This window comes from Mobula birostris, chromosome 13 (genome assembly GCF_030028105.1).
Source record: "Mobula birostris isolate sMobBir1 chromosome 13, sMobBir1.hap1, whole genome shotgun sequence".
Classification (NCBI taxonomy): domain Eukaryota; kingdom Metazoa; phylum Chordata; class Chondrichthyes; order Myliobatiformes; family Myliobatidae; genus Mobula; species Mobula birostris.
The window spans coordinates 73,703,498-73,718,512 of record NC_092382.1 but is presented as its reverse complement, the minus strand read 5'-3'; positions in this window follow the sequence as shown (position 1 = coordinate 73,718,512).

The following is a 15,015-nucleotide window of genomic DNA, read 5'->3' as shown; positions in this document are numbered from 1 at the left end:
GCCGACACGCAGTGAAATAGTGTCTGAGAAACAGGGAATCCGGGACTCCGAGACCAGGGGCCGACACGCAGTGAAATAGTGTCTGAGAAACGGGGAGTCCGGGACTCCGGGGCCAGGGGCCGACACGCAGTGAAATAGTGTCTGAGAAACAGGGACTCCGAGACCAGGGGCCGACACGCAGTGAAATAGTGTCTGAGAAACAGGGAGTCGGGACTCCGAGACCAGGGGCCGACACGCAGTGAAATAGTGTCTGAGAAACAGGGAGTCGGGGAGTCCAGGACTCCGAGGCCAGGGGCCGTCACGTAGTGAAATAGTGTCTGAGAAACAAGGAGTCGGGACTCCGAGGCCAGGGGCCGACACGCAGTGAAATAGCGTCTGAGAAACAGGGAGTCGGGGAGTCGGGACTCCGAGGCCAGGGGCCGACACGCAGGATTTGTTTTGGAGGTCCAGGACCTCAATGAGGGGTTACAATCCCCGACGAAGTATTGTGAGTATTAAAGCCTGCCGGTGCTAATAAATTGGGCAGCGGATCATTGGTAGTGACCTATTACATTTTTCTTTGAGTGTGTTACAGCAAATTGGTCAGCGGGTTAGTGGCAATATCCTATTACATTTTGAAGCTGGTAACCATTCTAATTGGCGTAGGAGGGGACGGGGTGTGTAGATTAAATTGATCAGCACAGGGCAGAGCAGACGTTTGGCCAAACACAGGGGAAGTGGCTCTCCCCTGCAGTCCATCCGGATGCTGTAGCAACGTTTTAGGTACACTTGTGAACTAGTGGAAATCTCGCTTTTCTACGAGTGACTGAGTTGGGGTCGCCTCGCACACGAGTACTGCAGTAAAAGATTCGGGGAGGGACGGGTGATATTTCACTGAAACTGCAGCCAGCCTCAGACCGGTTGTTAGAGGGGAAATCCCCCACGCGAAGGTCAGGACCTTGAAGTGGATTCGGGAGTAAAGTGATAAACATGGGTCAGACTGTGGATAAGGGGGACATTACCACGCCACTCGGAAAGATGTGTAAGGAAAATCCGGAGCTAGAAAAGAACCTAAGACGTCTTAGTGCGCGCTTAAATAAAAGATTGGTGGTGGGGGTGGAAATTGGCCGTTGGGGGGAACTTGGGACATGGACAAATGCAAAAAAACAGAGACTGAAGTCTAGAAGCAAAATTGCTCTCAATAATGGAAAGATTTGATTACAATGTGGGTAAAAGTAGCGGACAGATTAAATGAGCGTTCCAGACAGACATCCTGGGAAGAAAATGCCAAAAAACGAAACATCCCTATTACCGATGATCAGGGCCAGGTCCGACCATATGTGGTTGTAAAGGCCTTATGTGAATTATTTGATAAACAACAAATTAAATCAACCGGGAAAGATGCACCTTTGGATATGTCAGGACTGCGGATTTCATTTGACACCGTCGAAGAAACCGACAATGAGGATGTAACAGTTCCTTCAGCCCCCTGCAGGAATCCCACTCCCTCCCCCACCTGGATTACCAAATCCTTCAGGTCAGGTCTCGAAACCACCCCCTATTCTCCTACCCCCACATCAGCCCCCGTGACGGCCCCCGTCCCGGCATCCTCCGTACTTCCCGGGACTATCACTGATAGCAGATCAGGTACCCCACAATTTTCGGACTATATTGCTACCCGAACTCACTGGCGGACCACACAGCTTCCAGTCTCAAAGCCCCGGCCGAAGCGCAACGCGGTGGCTCGCCCAACTGACGGACTGTTGGGCCATGGTCCCACCCGAGATCCCCAGGACCCTGATGATCCAGACCCCAACTCTAATTTTGATCATGAGTCCGAGAATGACTGGCCTCCGTGACCCGACAGTTCCCATTTAGGACTGTGCCTAATCCCCAGGCAGGCCAGCATAATCAGGGACCAACTATTGAGGTATACACTCCTTGGAAGCCTCGGGAAATGACCATGATAATGCAAGGGGACCCCGACAAAAAGACCGATCCCGAAGGGTTCATAGATCACCTACTACGCGTAATCCGAATCTATCAGGCTGCTCCCCAGGACCTTTATTGCCTCTGTTACATGGCCCTTAATCCTGTGGAACAGGAGAAATGGCGTTAGGCCCAAGGGGGCCATGCAGATTGGGCGGCTTTTAGTGCCGCTTTCCCCCAGGGCCCGGACCAGATCCAACGCATTGGAGACACCCTGAGAAGGGCCTTGTCCCAACCAGTGGATCTCATCAGAGTATTGAATTGTAAACCTCGGAAAGACGAGGACGGTCCCGAGTTTTTTGACAGGTTTGCTTCCATTTACGCCACGTATGCCGGGGATCCCAACTTTGGTCAGGGAAACGCTTCCGCCCACTTTAATGCCCTCCTTGTGCAGTGCCTGCCGGAGGAGGTCTGTCTGAATGATCTCCGGCAACCGGTGGCGCTGCATGGACCTCCGGCCACCGGTGGCGCTGCAGGGACCTCCGGCGACTGGTGGCGCTGCATGGACCTCCAGCCGCTGGTGGCGCTGCATGGACCTCCAGCCACTGGTGGGATGAGCAGACCTCCGGCCACCGGAGGTGCTGCGGAGAACCTCCCGCTAAACGCATGCGCAGTTGCCGGTGTGTGCCGTTCGGGCGGCGGTGAGTAAGATTTCCTCATGGTTGTGTAAATCTGGGTTAGGGCATTGGGAAAGGAGCACTATTCTGCCGGACGGCCGGAGCAGGGGTGCAGGCAATTTTTTTAGGTGCCGGAGCTGTAAGAGGGGCGATTGATAAGTTCGTGGCCTAAGTTAGAAGGCCTAAAGTTATACAGCTCTCGTTACATGCACGTGTAGTTCAACTCTTTGAGTGATTAGGCAGAAAGTTTGGAGTTAATAACTTCTGTGGTATTTCAGATAATTGAAAATTGCTACTTTTTCTGAAATTGGCTCCTTCCACCTCAGGCCACGAACTTACCAATCACCACATGGCATTTCAGCAATGATCAGCTTTATGTATGAGGAGCATTTGATGGTTCTGGACCTGTGGTCAATGGAGTTCAGAGGGACGGGGGGGGGGGGTGGTGAGGGGATGTATAGTTAAGTAAACCTACTGAATGCTGAAAAGCCTGGATACACTGGACATGGAGAGGATGTTTCCATTAGAGAGCGAGTCTGTAATCTTACAGCAGTCTCTGAATAAAAATGCTTCCCTTAAAAACTGAGATGAGAAAAAAAAATTGGGGAAAATATGTCTGATCTGTGGAACTTGTTGCCGCAGAGGTTGGTTGAAGCTGCCATTTGGGTATATTTATGACAGAAATTAATATGTTCATGATTGCTAAGTAGCTTCAGGGTTACAGGAGGAAGGCAGGAATATGGTGTTGGAATAAAACTCAGCTATGGTTGAGTGATGGGGCAGACCAGATGGATCGAATCACCTAATTCTGTTCCTGTGTCTTATGTCTTACCATGACTGACTGATGGCTCCTTCTTATCCCATATCGTTTTGTGACGTGTGAGGGACAATAAAAGATTGTTCACTGAGATGATTATATTTGCCTTCAATGTTTAAATTTCAGTGAGTTTTGTTCTTAGAAACATGAAGCAGATATATTTGATTCTCCTTTTTATTGTTAATGGGCTTCATTACATGTTAAAGTTAGACCTGCGGTGAGAGATTTATTGGAAGAAAAACCCCAAATGGAAGCAAACCACGACTGAAGACGAGGGAACAGCAACAAGTGAACCAGCCCGAGGATTGAGAGCATCAACTGGAGAGAACTCATCTGACTCGGAGATTCCAGTGATTCAGTCAGGAGAAAGTTTGGTGAGTCTTATTTACTCAAACACTAGTCCTTTAGACATTACATATCTGTACAAGAGAAGGTAGGAAGCAGTTGGGGTGAGACTGAATGTGCCCAGAAGAGCCAGTTATGCCTCTGTCAGACCCAGCTGCAATCACTCCAGGTCTGGTAATGTGTTTCCAGCAGCCCAGCCCTTTAAAACCACTCCCATTCTGTGGAAGTCGAATCCAGATAAAGTCACTCAGAGACCGTTTAAGTACAAACTCTTTATTCCAAGCACCCGGGGCTTACTCAGTCTATGACTGTTCCCGCCCAATCCACTAACTGACTAACAATTCCCCTTACACCACAGATATATCTGTCCAGATACCCCGCCACACAAGACAGGCTGGAGCCAAAGTTATTTACTACATGACAACCTTTCAAGACAAGTTACAAAATAGTCATAATGGCTTATACACATAGAACAGACTGAAGCTGTCCTATCTCTACACATGAGTGCACAGGGAGATAAGCATCCTGAAACCCCAGCTAGCTACCCTGAAGAAGAAATGGCTCAGCACATCTGTTGATCATCAGCATTTTCTTTCAGAAAAATAGGCTGCTATTGTTTAACGAAGTGTTAACCCTTTTACATACTTTATCATTCCCTCCTTTTGATTATTACTTGATCTACAAAGCAGTAATTTTTTACAGAGAAAGCAACAACGGTAATGATAACAATCATATGTACAACTATTCGGCCATAATGCAATATAATGCCCCACATATTACTGAACAGGCCTTCGAAGACCACCATTTCGACCCTTTGGTGAACCCATGTAAATCCTGCCCTACTTTCTTGATGCTGTCAGTCTCCTTGGCAGTGTGCTTGGAGAGGGATGTAATGTTAGTAGAGTCATCAGGGATATAGGTGCAGCATTCTGTGTCAATAATAGCACAGGTTCCCCCTTTCTCAGCCAGGATAAAATCTGAAGCCATACGATTCTGTGGGATTGTTTGCCGGATTGCAATCATTTCAGTGGATATTTCTGTTACTTGGGCCTGTGATTCTGTCAGGGCCCCTGCAGTATTGTGGCCAGCTCCTCAAGTGCTGTAGCCAAATTGATTATCTCTCGTGAATTCCTGGCTACTCCATAGGAGAGAAAAGCGATCATCCAAAATCGCTCAGTCTCAGCTTCTCCGCTGCTGGGCACCTGCAAGTATGGCCAGGATGCATGATTCCCAGTATAGGAAGTTCTGTTTGAGAGATACCATCCCTCAGAACACTGACAGCCACAGTCATCTCTGACTGGACCACAGTTCCTCACCTCACTTCCCTGGGTGTTATTTGAGAAAGCTCAGGCTGAGAGTTCCTCACTCTGGTTCAGTGGGATTACTGTTGCGTAACCGGCAACAATGAATATTTACCGAGACAGGTTTTATAAAAACAACCAAACATTTATTAAACACGTATAAACGATAAGGAGGTAAAAACAAAGGAAAACTTTAACTGGAGGTTAACAGGTACGCAGTTGTTCACCAGCTCGCCACTCGACTCTGGTTCTTAAAGTGTTAAATGCTGAAAACAGTTCTTAAAGCGATACAGTCAGGTACAGTTCTTAAAGCGATAACTTCGAAAGTCCAACAGTTTTACACATTCAATTGGGAGAGACTTCTCTGGAGAACGATTTCTTCACCGACGCACCTTTACTGCCGGTTCTGTCCACAGGATTCCCGATGCCAAAAATAAACAGTTTAAATCGACTGACCTCAAATTCCTTTTAGAGAGAGAGAGCGTTTGTGCATGAACTCATTGCGCTATTGCAAGAGTTATCTCAATGCAGGTTCTCTCCAATGAAGACTCAATAAGGTCGATCCTTTATTAAACTGCCAACCGATGTCGACTTCTCTCGATCCTTCACTTAGATGAATTCTTCACTCTTCCTTCAAAACTGTCAGAATTGAGTAAATTGGCACTTCCAGCCACAAATTCCCAGCTCAAATACAATATCTTGTAAGAGAACACACCTTCTGTTTTAAAAATGAAACTGCGTCACAAAAACAAACACGTAACAGAAACAGAGGCACAACACGTTCTACCTGGAAATCCACAAACTCAAAAACCCACTGCGTCACCTGAGTCAACCCTTATTTCGTCACGGGGCACATGTCATCACCTGACCTCACATCGGCGGGAAAATCACATCAGGTGACCTCCAAAAGACCATTACCGCATTCTCACAAAAAACACAGATCTCCTTAAGCATGTAACATGACTGACATTGGAACCATAGTTTTACCATGCTGGGGAATTTCGGCACAAACCCAGCAGGGCCCTAGTTCCACCTGTTTGGCATAGGTGTGACAGAAAGGTGTTAACATGGGGCCCCCGGATGCTGGGGTGAGCCCTCTCAAAGACATAAACACGAACACCACTATCAACCAATACATTTTCCTTTAGTCGAGAGAGTCCTTCTACTCAGTTCCTTCAGTAACAGGTTTGTTGTCTGTTCGATGTATCCACCGAGATTGCCCCTTCAGTTTCACAGCCGTGGGAGTGGTCAGTAACTCCTGATATGGTCCTCTCCACCGAGGTCTGAGTTTCCCTCAATCCCAGTTCTTGATCAGGACAAAATTCCCAGGTTCTATGGTGGGATAGTCACTCCTCTCTGCGGGGTAGTTCTCTTCCTTGTAAGCATGTCATACCTGTGAATGTAATGCTTGGAGAATTTTGGTTCGTTGGCATATGTATTTCCCCATCTCTTCCCCTAGGGTATGCATATCCAATTTTGCTGGTAGACTTTCTGGGAGCAATGGTAGACAAGGTCTTGGTCCCTAGGGTGTCCTCATGGACCGTCCATAAATGATTTCAGCTGGTGACAACCCTGTTTTCCCTGTGGGGTAACCCTCATGTGGAATAGGGGTGACGGTGGGACCTTCAACCAAGTGAGTCCAGTCTCTGCTGTTAGTTCGGCCAATTTCCTTGCCTTTGGTTCTCTCCACTATGCCAGCAGCCTGTGGGTGGTGTACACAGTGGAATTGTTGCTTGATAGCTAGTTTGTTACAGACCCCTTTGTTTACTTTCGCCACTAAGTGTGGGCCATTGTCAGAGCTCAGCATCTCTGGCAGGCCGTACTTGGGAATTATTTCCTGTAATAATACCTTCACAACAGTCATAGCAGCATTACTGGTAGTTGGAACAGCTTCAATCCATCTATTAAACAAGTCTATAATAACTATGCAGTATCTATAGCAATGCACTCTAGGCAATTCAATAAAATCAACTTGTAGACGTGAAAAAGGTTCACCTGTCAAGGGAGACATACCCGGTGTACAGGGTACAGGTTACCAACCATTCCCTCCTTTTCGGGATGTGTACAATATTGGTAAAAACTGTGCAGGAACACAAACCTGTCCCACTGGGGTGATCCAAAAACCTATATCGGGGTCTTTCTGGCACCCCATCTGGGACGCAGTTTGCGTTCCTCCTCAGAGGCATCCCCCTGAAAAGTACGTACCTCCCGCATGTCTAGCAAATCCATTCTGCTTAAGTCACGGAAGGTTGCTTGAAGGAAACCGAGGGAACTACAACTACCAAGGGTTCGACCGCACTTTTGGCTGTCTTATCCGCTAAAACATTGCCTGTAGTGACCCGGTCGGATATGCGGGTGTAGGCCGCACATTTAATAATAGACAAAACTCAAGGTAGCTGTACAGCGGTGAGTAAGTTGTTTACAAAGGTGGCATTACTAATGGGGTGGTCAGAGGCAGTCAGGAATCCCCATGTTCCCAGAGGACCCCGTAGTCATAGAAAATAGTTGCAGGAGTAGGCCATTCGGCCCTTCAAGCCTGCACCGCCATTCAGTATGATCATGGCTGATTATCCAACTCAGAACCCTGTACCAGCCTTCCCTCCATACCCCCTGATCCCTTTAGCCACAAGGGCCATATCTAACTTCCTCTTAAATATAGCCAATGAACTGGCCTCAACTGTTTCCTGTGGCAGAGAATTCCACAGATTCACCACTCTCTGTGTGAAGAAGTTTTTCCTCATCTCGGTCCTAAAAGTCTTTTCCTTTATCCTCAAACTGTGACCCCTCGTTCTGGACTTCCCCAACATCGGGAACAATCTTCCTGCATCGAGCCTATCCAATCCTTTTAGGATTTTATACGTTTCAATAAGATCCCCCCTCAATCTTCTAAATTCCAACGAGTATAAGCCTAGTCGATCCAGTCTTTCATCATATGAAAGTCCTGCCATCCCAGGAATCAATCTGGTGAACCTTCTTTGTACTCCCTCTATGGCAAGAATGTCTTTCCTCAGATTAGGGGACCAAAACTGCACACAATACTCCAGGTGCGGTCTCACCAAGGCCTTGTACAACTGCAGTAGTACCTCCCTGCTCCTGTACTCAAATCCTCTCGCTATAAATGCCAGCATACCATTCGCCTTTTTCACCGCCTGCTGTACCTGCATGCCCACCTTCAATGACTGGTGTATAATGACACCCAGGTCTCGTTGCACCTCCCCTTTTCCTAATCGGCCACCATTCAGATAATCTGTTTTCCTGTTTTTGCCACCAAAGTAGGATATTTTAAAAGGCTAGTCGCAGAGCAAGTCTTCACAATGAAACTTTGCCTTCTGTTGCAAGGCAGTTTTAAGCTCAATTTGCCAATCAAACTGGGATTCACTGGGTATCCTTACTTGTTGATCGGCGGTAGATCCATTTGGATAGGAATACTGGGAAAAATTGTTTACACATTCAGTCGCTGATGCCAAAGGCATGGATTTCAGAGGGTGTCTGCGAACCGATGGTGTTCTACAATGCGGAACCCGAATCTACATTGTTCTCACCAATACGGAGGCTGACACACCACAGGAACAGGATATACACTCCCTCATCTCAGACTCTCTCCCTCCCCCGAGACCCTCACTAAACACTGGACACTCCCTCACCTCAGACTCTCTCCCTCCCCCGAGACCCTCACTAAACACCGGACACTCCCTCACCTCAGACTCTCTCCCTCCCCCGAGACCCTCACTAAACACCAGACACTCCCTCACCTCAGACTCTCTCCCTCCCCCGAGACCCTCACTAAACACTGGACACTCCCTCACCTCAGACTCTCTCCCTCCCCGGAGACCCTCACTAAGCACCGGACACTCCCTCACCTCAGACACTCTCCCTCCCCCGAGACCCTCACTACACACCGGACACTCCCTCACCTCAGACTCTCTCCCTCCCCAGAGACCCTGACTAAACACCAGACACTCCCTCACCTCAGACTCTCTCCCTCCCCCGAGACCCTCACTAAACACCGGACACTCCCTCACCTCAGACTTTCTCCATCCTCCGAGACCCTCACTAAACACCGGACACTCCCTCACCTCAGACATTCTCCCTCCCCCCGAGACCCTCACTACACACCGGACACTCCCTCACCTCAGACCCTCTCCCTCCCCCGAGACCTTCACTAAACACCGGACACTCCCTCACCTCAGACTCTCTCCCTCCCCCGAGACCCTCACTAAACACCGGACACTCCCTCACCTCAGACTCTCTCCCTCCCCCGAGACCCTCACTAAACACAGGACACTCCCTCACCTCAGACTCTCTCCCTCCCCCGAGACCCTCACTAAACACCGGACACTCCCTCACCTCAGAAGCTGCTCGGACTCGGTCAGACTGAGCGGAGTTTTCCAGATGGATGAAAAGCGCAGAGCGGAGCTCGCGCAACCGACAGGAATTCTCGACCAATGGGGGAGAGCGATTGGAGCTCGCGCCTTGTACGGAGCCACTGACCAATGGTGGAGAGAGATTGGAGCTCGTGCCGTAGGCGGGGTTATTGACCAATGGTAGAGTGCGATTGGAATTCGCGCCGTAGGCGGGGTTATTGACCAATGGTGGAGGGAGATTGGAGTTCGCGCTAAGGGCGGGGGTATTGACCAATGCTGGAGCGAGTTTAAAACTCGCGCTGTGGGCGGAGCCATGGGCCAATGCTAGAGAGCGATTGGAGCTCGCGCGGTCAGGAACTAACGGTGAGGGCGGAGGGCGGAGCGCGATGATCGCGCGGTGGGCGGGGCTCCCCGATCAATGACGGAGAGATCTCGGAGCTCAGCAGAGGGGAGAGGTGACTGGGAGACAGGGCAATTGATGTTGATCCCCTGTCCCCGTCCCTCTGTGGGTGAATGGGTGTCCGGGTCTTCCCTCCTTCTGCTGGGTTCCACATCAGTGACAGGGGAGAGTTTACTGGGAGACAGAGCAATTGATGTTGATCCCCTGTCTCCCCGTCCCTCTGTGGGTGAGTGGGTGTCCGGGTCTTCCCTCCCTCTGCTGGGTTCCACATCAGTGACAGTAAAGTCCCCTCTGTTCACACTCCCGCACTCAGACAGTGAAGCTCCCTATATCAGGCGTCTTGGCCCGAAACGTCGACTGTATCTCTTCCTAGAGATGCTGTCCCGCCTGCTGCGTTCACCAGCAACTTTTCTGTGTGTTGCTTGAAATTCCAGCATCTGCAGATTTCCTCGTGTTTGCGTTCCCAGCTTTTCTCTGCCATGGACCTCTCCCATTAACTGAGGGTACCTGGACCCAGTTTGGGAACTCCTACTTCTACACGGTCCCATCACACACGCCCGGAAACAGACACGCAGTGAAGCTCCCTCTGCAATGTCCAATCACACACTCCTAGGGATTAGACAAGGAGAACAGCTCCCTGCACAATATCCCATCACACAATCCTGGGGTCAGACACAGTGAAGCTGTTTCTGCAGGTCCCATCACACAATATCGCTGTCAGACACAGTGAATCTGCCTCTACACAATACCATCGCACACTCCCACAATTAGATATATAGTGAAGCTCCCTCCACACTCTCCCATCTCACATTCCCGTGACCAGACAGAGTAAAGCACCCTCTACATTGTCCATCATGGTAATTAAAGGAGGTCCTGAGGTAGAGGGAGGGTATTTCATTAGCAAGAGGCCAGACTGAGTGAACTCCCTCAGGGTGAGAGATGGACCTGAGCATCTAAGGTGGGCAGAGTTCCACTGGTCAGATTTTACTAATGACGGGTCTATTACAGGAAGGTATCAGACCGAGAGTGATGGACTCTTGTCAGTGACAGAGGCAACATCTGGTGAGGAGCCACAGGGGAACACTGAACAACAGATGGAAACCAGGCTGAGGTGAGAGGTGGAGCTGAGACCTGGAGGGTGAAGACTTCCTCGGGTCTTACTCTCCACTGAGTTATCACTGCTGTCCCATCCCTGTCACTATTATTGTGATTTAAATTCTACAACACTGTCCATTGCGTCCCTCTGCTCTTGAAGTACATCATGAAACACCCGCACCTCCACACGGGAACACACAACAGATCAGGAGCTTGACTGGGTCACTGGGCTCCTCAACCCTGACCCACTTCTCAAATCGATCTGGGTGATTTGTCCCTGGCCTCACCTCCTCTCCTGAACCAGCTCCACAAAGCTCTCAAATCTCCATTCCTTCACAGATTGATCCATTTCATTCCATAACCCCAGTGTTTAAGATTCTGGATTTAACACAGTGAGAAGAAATACCAATGTACATCACTTATAAATGACCACACAACTTGTTACCACATCCACCTTATTTGAGTCATACCCACCCCTGGGAACTTCTCAACATCTACACTATTATCTCCCTCTGGACCTTCCAAATTTCAGTAAGATCACCCCTCATTACTCTAAATTCCAAACTGCACAGGTCTAAAGCTTTTAGCTCCTCAGGGAAGGACAACCTCCTCATCCCAGGATTCAGCTGAGTGGATCTCTTCTCATCAACCTTCAATGCTGGTCTCTACTTTTGTTTAAATAATGGTACCAAGGCTGGACATAATATTCCAGGTGATGTCACACACCCTCCTTTGTGTAATAGTAGTCCTCTAAACTCTAACCCCTCACAATGATGACAAAATGTCCTTTACCTTCCTGATTGTTTGCTGCAGCTTCATGTTCACTTGATATTATTTTATTCGCAATAACACTTCAATCTCTCTGTAATATGTTCATCTCGAATTTTCTATGTTTAGATTTTTTTCTAAAACTTGACATGCAAAATTTATTCACAAAAAATATACAGTACATTGTATTCTTCACATTTGTAATGTTGTTCAAACAATATGCTCGTAGTGTCCTGTTTTTTCACATATTCATTTGTCACTTTATTAGGTAGACCTGTACATCTGCTTGTTAATGCAAATATTTAAACAGCAAATTTTGAGTCAGCAACTCAATGCAAAAGTGCCTGCAAACATGGTCAAAAGGTTCAGACCAAACATCAGAATGGGGAAGAAAGTGATCAAAGAGTATGACAGTGAAATAATTGTTGGTGCCACATGGGGCAGTCTGAGCATCTCCAAAACTGCTGACGTGCTGGGATTTTCATGCACAACAATTGCTCGAGTTGAGAGAGAATGGTCCAAAAATAAAGTTGTACAAGGCAGTATGAATGTTCAGGAATGTAAGGAGCTGGGGAGAGTGGATGACTCAGATCAATACATTACAGACACACCCCTCCCCACTGTCACTAGTTTCTACATGAGGTGCTACTCAAGAAGGCAACGTCTATCATCAAACATCAAGACCATGCCATCTTTTCACAGATACTATCAGGCAGAAGGTATGTAACCCTGAAGTCCTCACAAGGGTAGGTTTCACACAGTGAACAATAGAGCACTGGTGATTGTGGTAGAGCAAAATAATCTGGGAATACAACGGCAGATGGGCCTTCATAAATCAAAGTATTGTTGTGTTGAAGTTGTGTAAGCCTGGCTTATAGTATTGTGTGCAACTTTGATCACCTGACCTGTAGGAGAGATGTAAGCAAGGTTGAAAGAGTACGGAGACAATCTACAGGGCTGTTGCTGGATCTGGAGGATCTAAATTAGAAAGAAAGATTGACTAGGTTAGGACTTTATTCCTTGGGACGTAGAAGATTGAGAGGAGATCTGATACAGGTATACAGCATTATGAGAGGTATAGATAGCATAAATACCGGCAGGCTTCTTTCACTGAGGCTGGGTGAGATTACAATTGAGGTCTTAGGTTAATGGTGAGTGGTGAAAATGTCCAGGGGAACACGAGGGAAACTTTCTTCACTCAGAGGGTTGCATGCGTGTGGAATAAGCTGCCAGCACAAGTGGTGCATATGAACTCGATTCAACGTTTCAGAGAAGTTCGAATCAGTACACAGATGGTATGTGTATGGATGGCTATGGTCCCAGTACAGGTTGATGGCAGTGGGCACTTCAAGTGGTTCAGCATGGACTCAATGGGGTGAACAGCCTGTTTCTGTGCTATACTTTCCTGTGACTCTATGTCCTATCTATCACCTCCTCAGCCTCCTGGAAGTCCTATTCTCAATTATTGACGAAATGAAATAACATACTAATCTGAATTATACTCCATCTGCCATTCATTTGATCACATCAAGAGATGATCAAGATCTCTCTGCAAGTCCCGATACCATGTTCACTGTTTTCCACATCACCTATTTTAGTGATGCATACATCTCAGCCAGTTCTCTCCCATTTCCCTCCATTCCAACAGTGCTGTTGGCCTGGAGATTTCTCAATACATTTTGAGATATTTAGCACCTCCTCTGCTATGATGTAGACTATCACAAAACCATTTGCATTGACTATTTTAAGTTTTGCATCATTCTCTACAATGAAAAAAAAGCAGGATAAATATTGATTTAAGATCTTGCCCATCTGCTGAGGCTCAATATAAAGAAGTTTACTTCCAGAAGTGATCAATTTTTGATCTCTTTTTGGTACATCACGTGGATGCTCTTCAACACTCGTTGTGCATTAAAGTTTAATTTGTCAGAGCCCACAGCCTTACTAATGTCCGGTGTGTTAGAGGAAGCTGATAGACTTTGATCGATCGACTCCCTGTATCAGAGACAGAGACAACATCAGGTGAGAAGCCACGTGAGAGCTTTGAGTAATAGTGACAAACAAGACTGAGGTGACAGAGGGAGTTGGGACTCGGGCGAGTGTATGCATTTCCTGTGCCCTTAGCCCCCACAGAGAAAACAATGACTATAGCAGCCGTATTTGTCACATGTGCATTGACACATATAGGGAAACACGTTGTTTGCGTTGGAGAGGTGCCGTGGCAGTTCGCAAGTGTTGCCATGCATTCGGTGCCAACACAGCATATCCACAACTCAGTAACCCTACCTGTGCATCTTTGGAATGTGGGAGGAAACCAGGGCAGCCAGAGGAAGCTCCCACAGCGAAAGCGTGCAGGCTCCTTTCGGACAGTGGCCGGAATTGAAACACAATCTTAAAGCTTATGCTAACCACTATTCCATCATGTCATTCTGTTATCCTTAACTTAAATACTCCAACACTGGCCACTAATATCTCCCACTCAAGAATGACCTCCAAAGTCCTCTCCACTTATTTACACTCTTACTGCTGTGCTCAGTGATTTTAACCAGACAGAGAGAGTCTCCCTGAGAGTTTGAGGGAACAGGCATGGTGTTTGCCAAGTTACACTGTTTCATTTACTGATTCCCAAAAATGATTCCGGAATGGAAAGGCTTGTCATAGGAGGAGGTTTTGGTGCTTTGGGAAGCTAATCACTGGAATTTAAAAGGATGATTGGGATCTTCAATGAAACCTATCGAATATTGAACGGCTTTGATAGAGTGGATGTAGAGAGGATGTTTCTCATGATATGGAGGTGGATGGAAGAGGTCTGAGACCAGAAAACACAGCCTCCTAATAGAGGGGGCTGAAGGAGGTCAACTTAGAACGATGAGGAGGAATATGTTTACTCAGAACGTGGAGAATATGTGAAATTCTTTGCCACAGATGTCTAAGGAGGACAGGTGATCTGTTATATTTAAGGCAGAGGTTGACAGAATCTTAATTAGTCAGAGCATGAAAGGATATGGTGATAAGACAGGAGATTGTGGTTGAGAGGGAAATCTCTCTTTCCTGATGCAATTTTTGAGGAAATAACAGCAAATACAGACAAAGGAGAGTTAATGGATATTGTTTATTTGGATTTTCAGAAGGCATTTGATAAGGTGCTGCACATAAGGCTGCTGAATAAGATAAATGCTCGTGGTATTACAAGAAAGGTGGAGAGCTTAACAAAGTGTGGTCGCACCCAGAGTAATGCATTTACTCTGGTGGCCCCACTAGAGGAAGGATGTCGAGTCTTTGTAGAGGCTGCTGAAAATATTAACCAGGGTGCTACCTGGATTAGAGAGCATGCGCGACG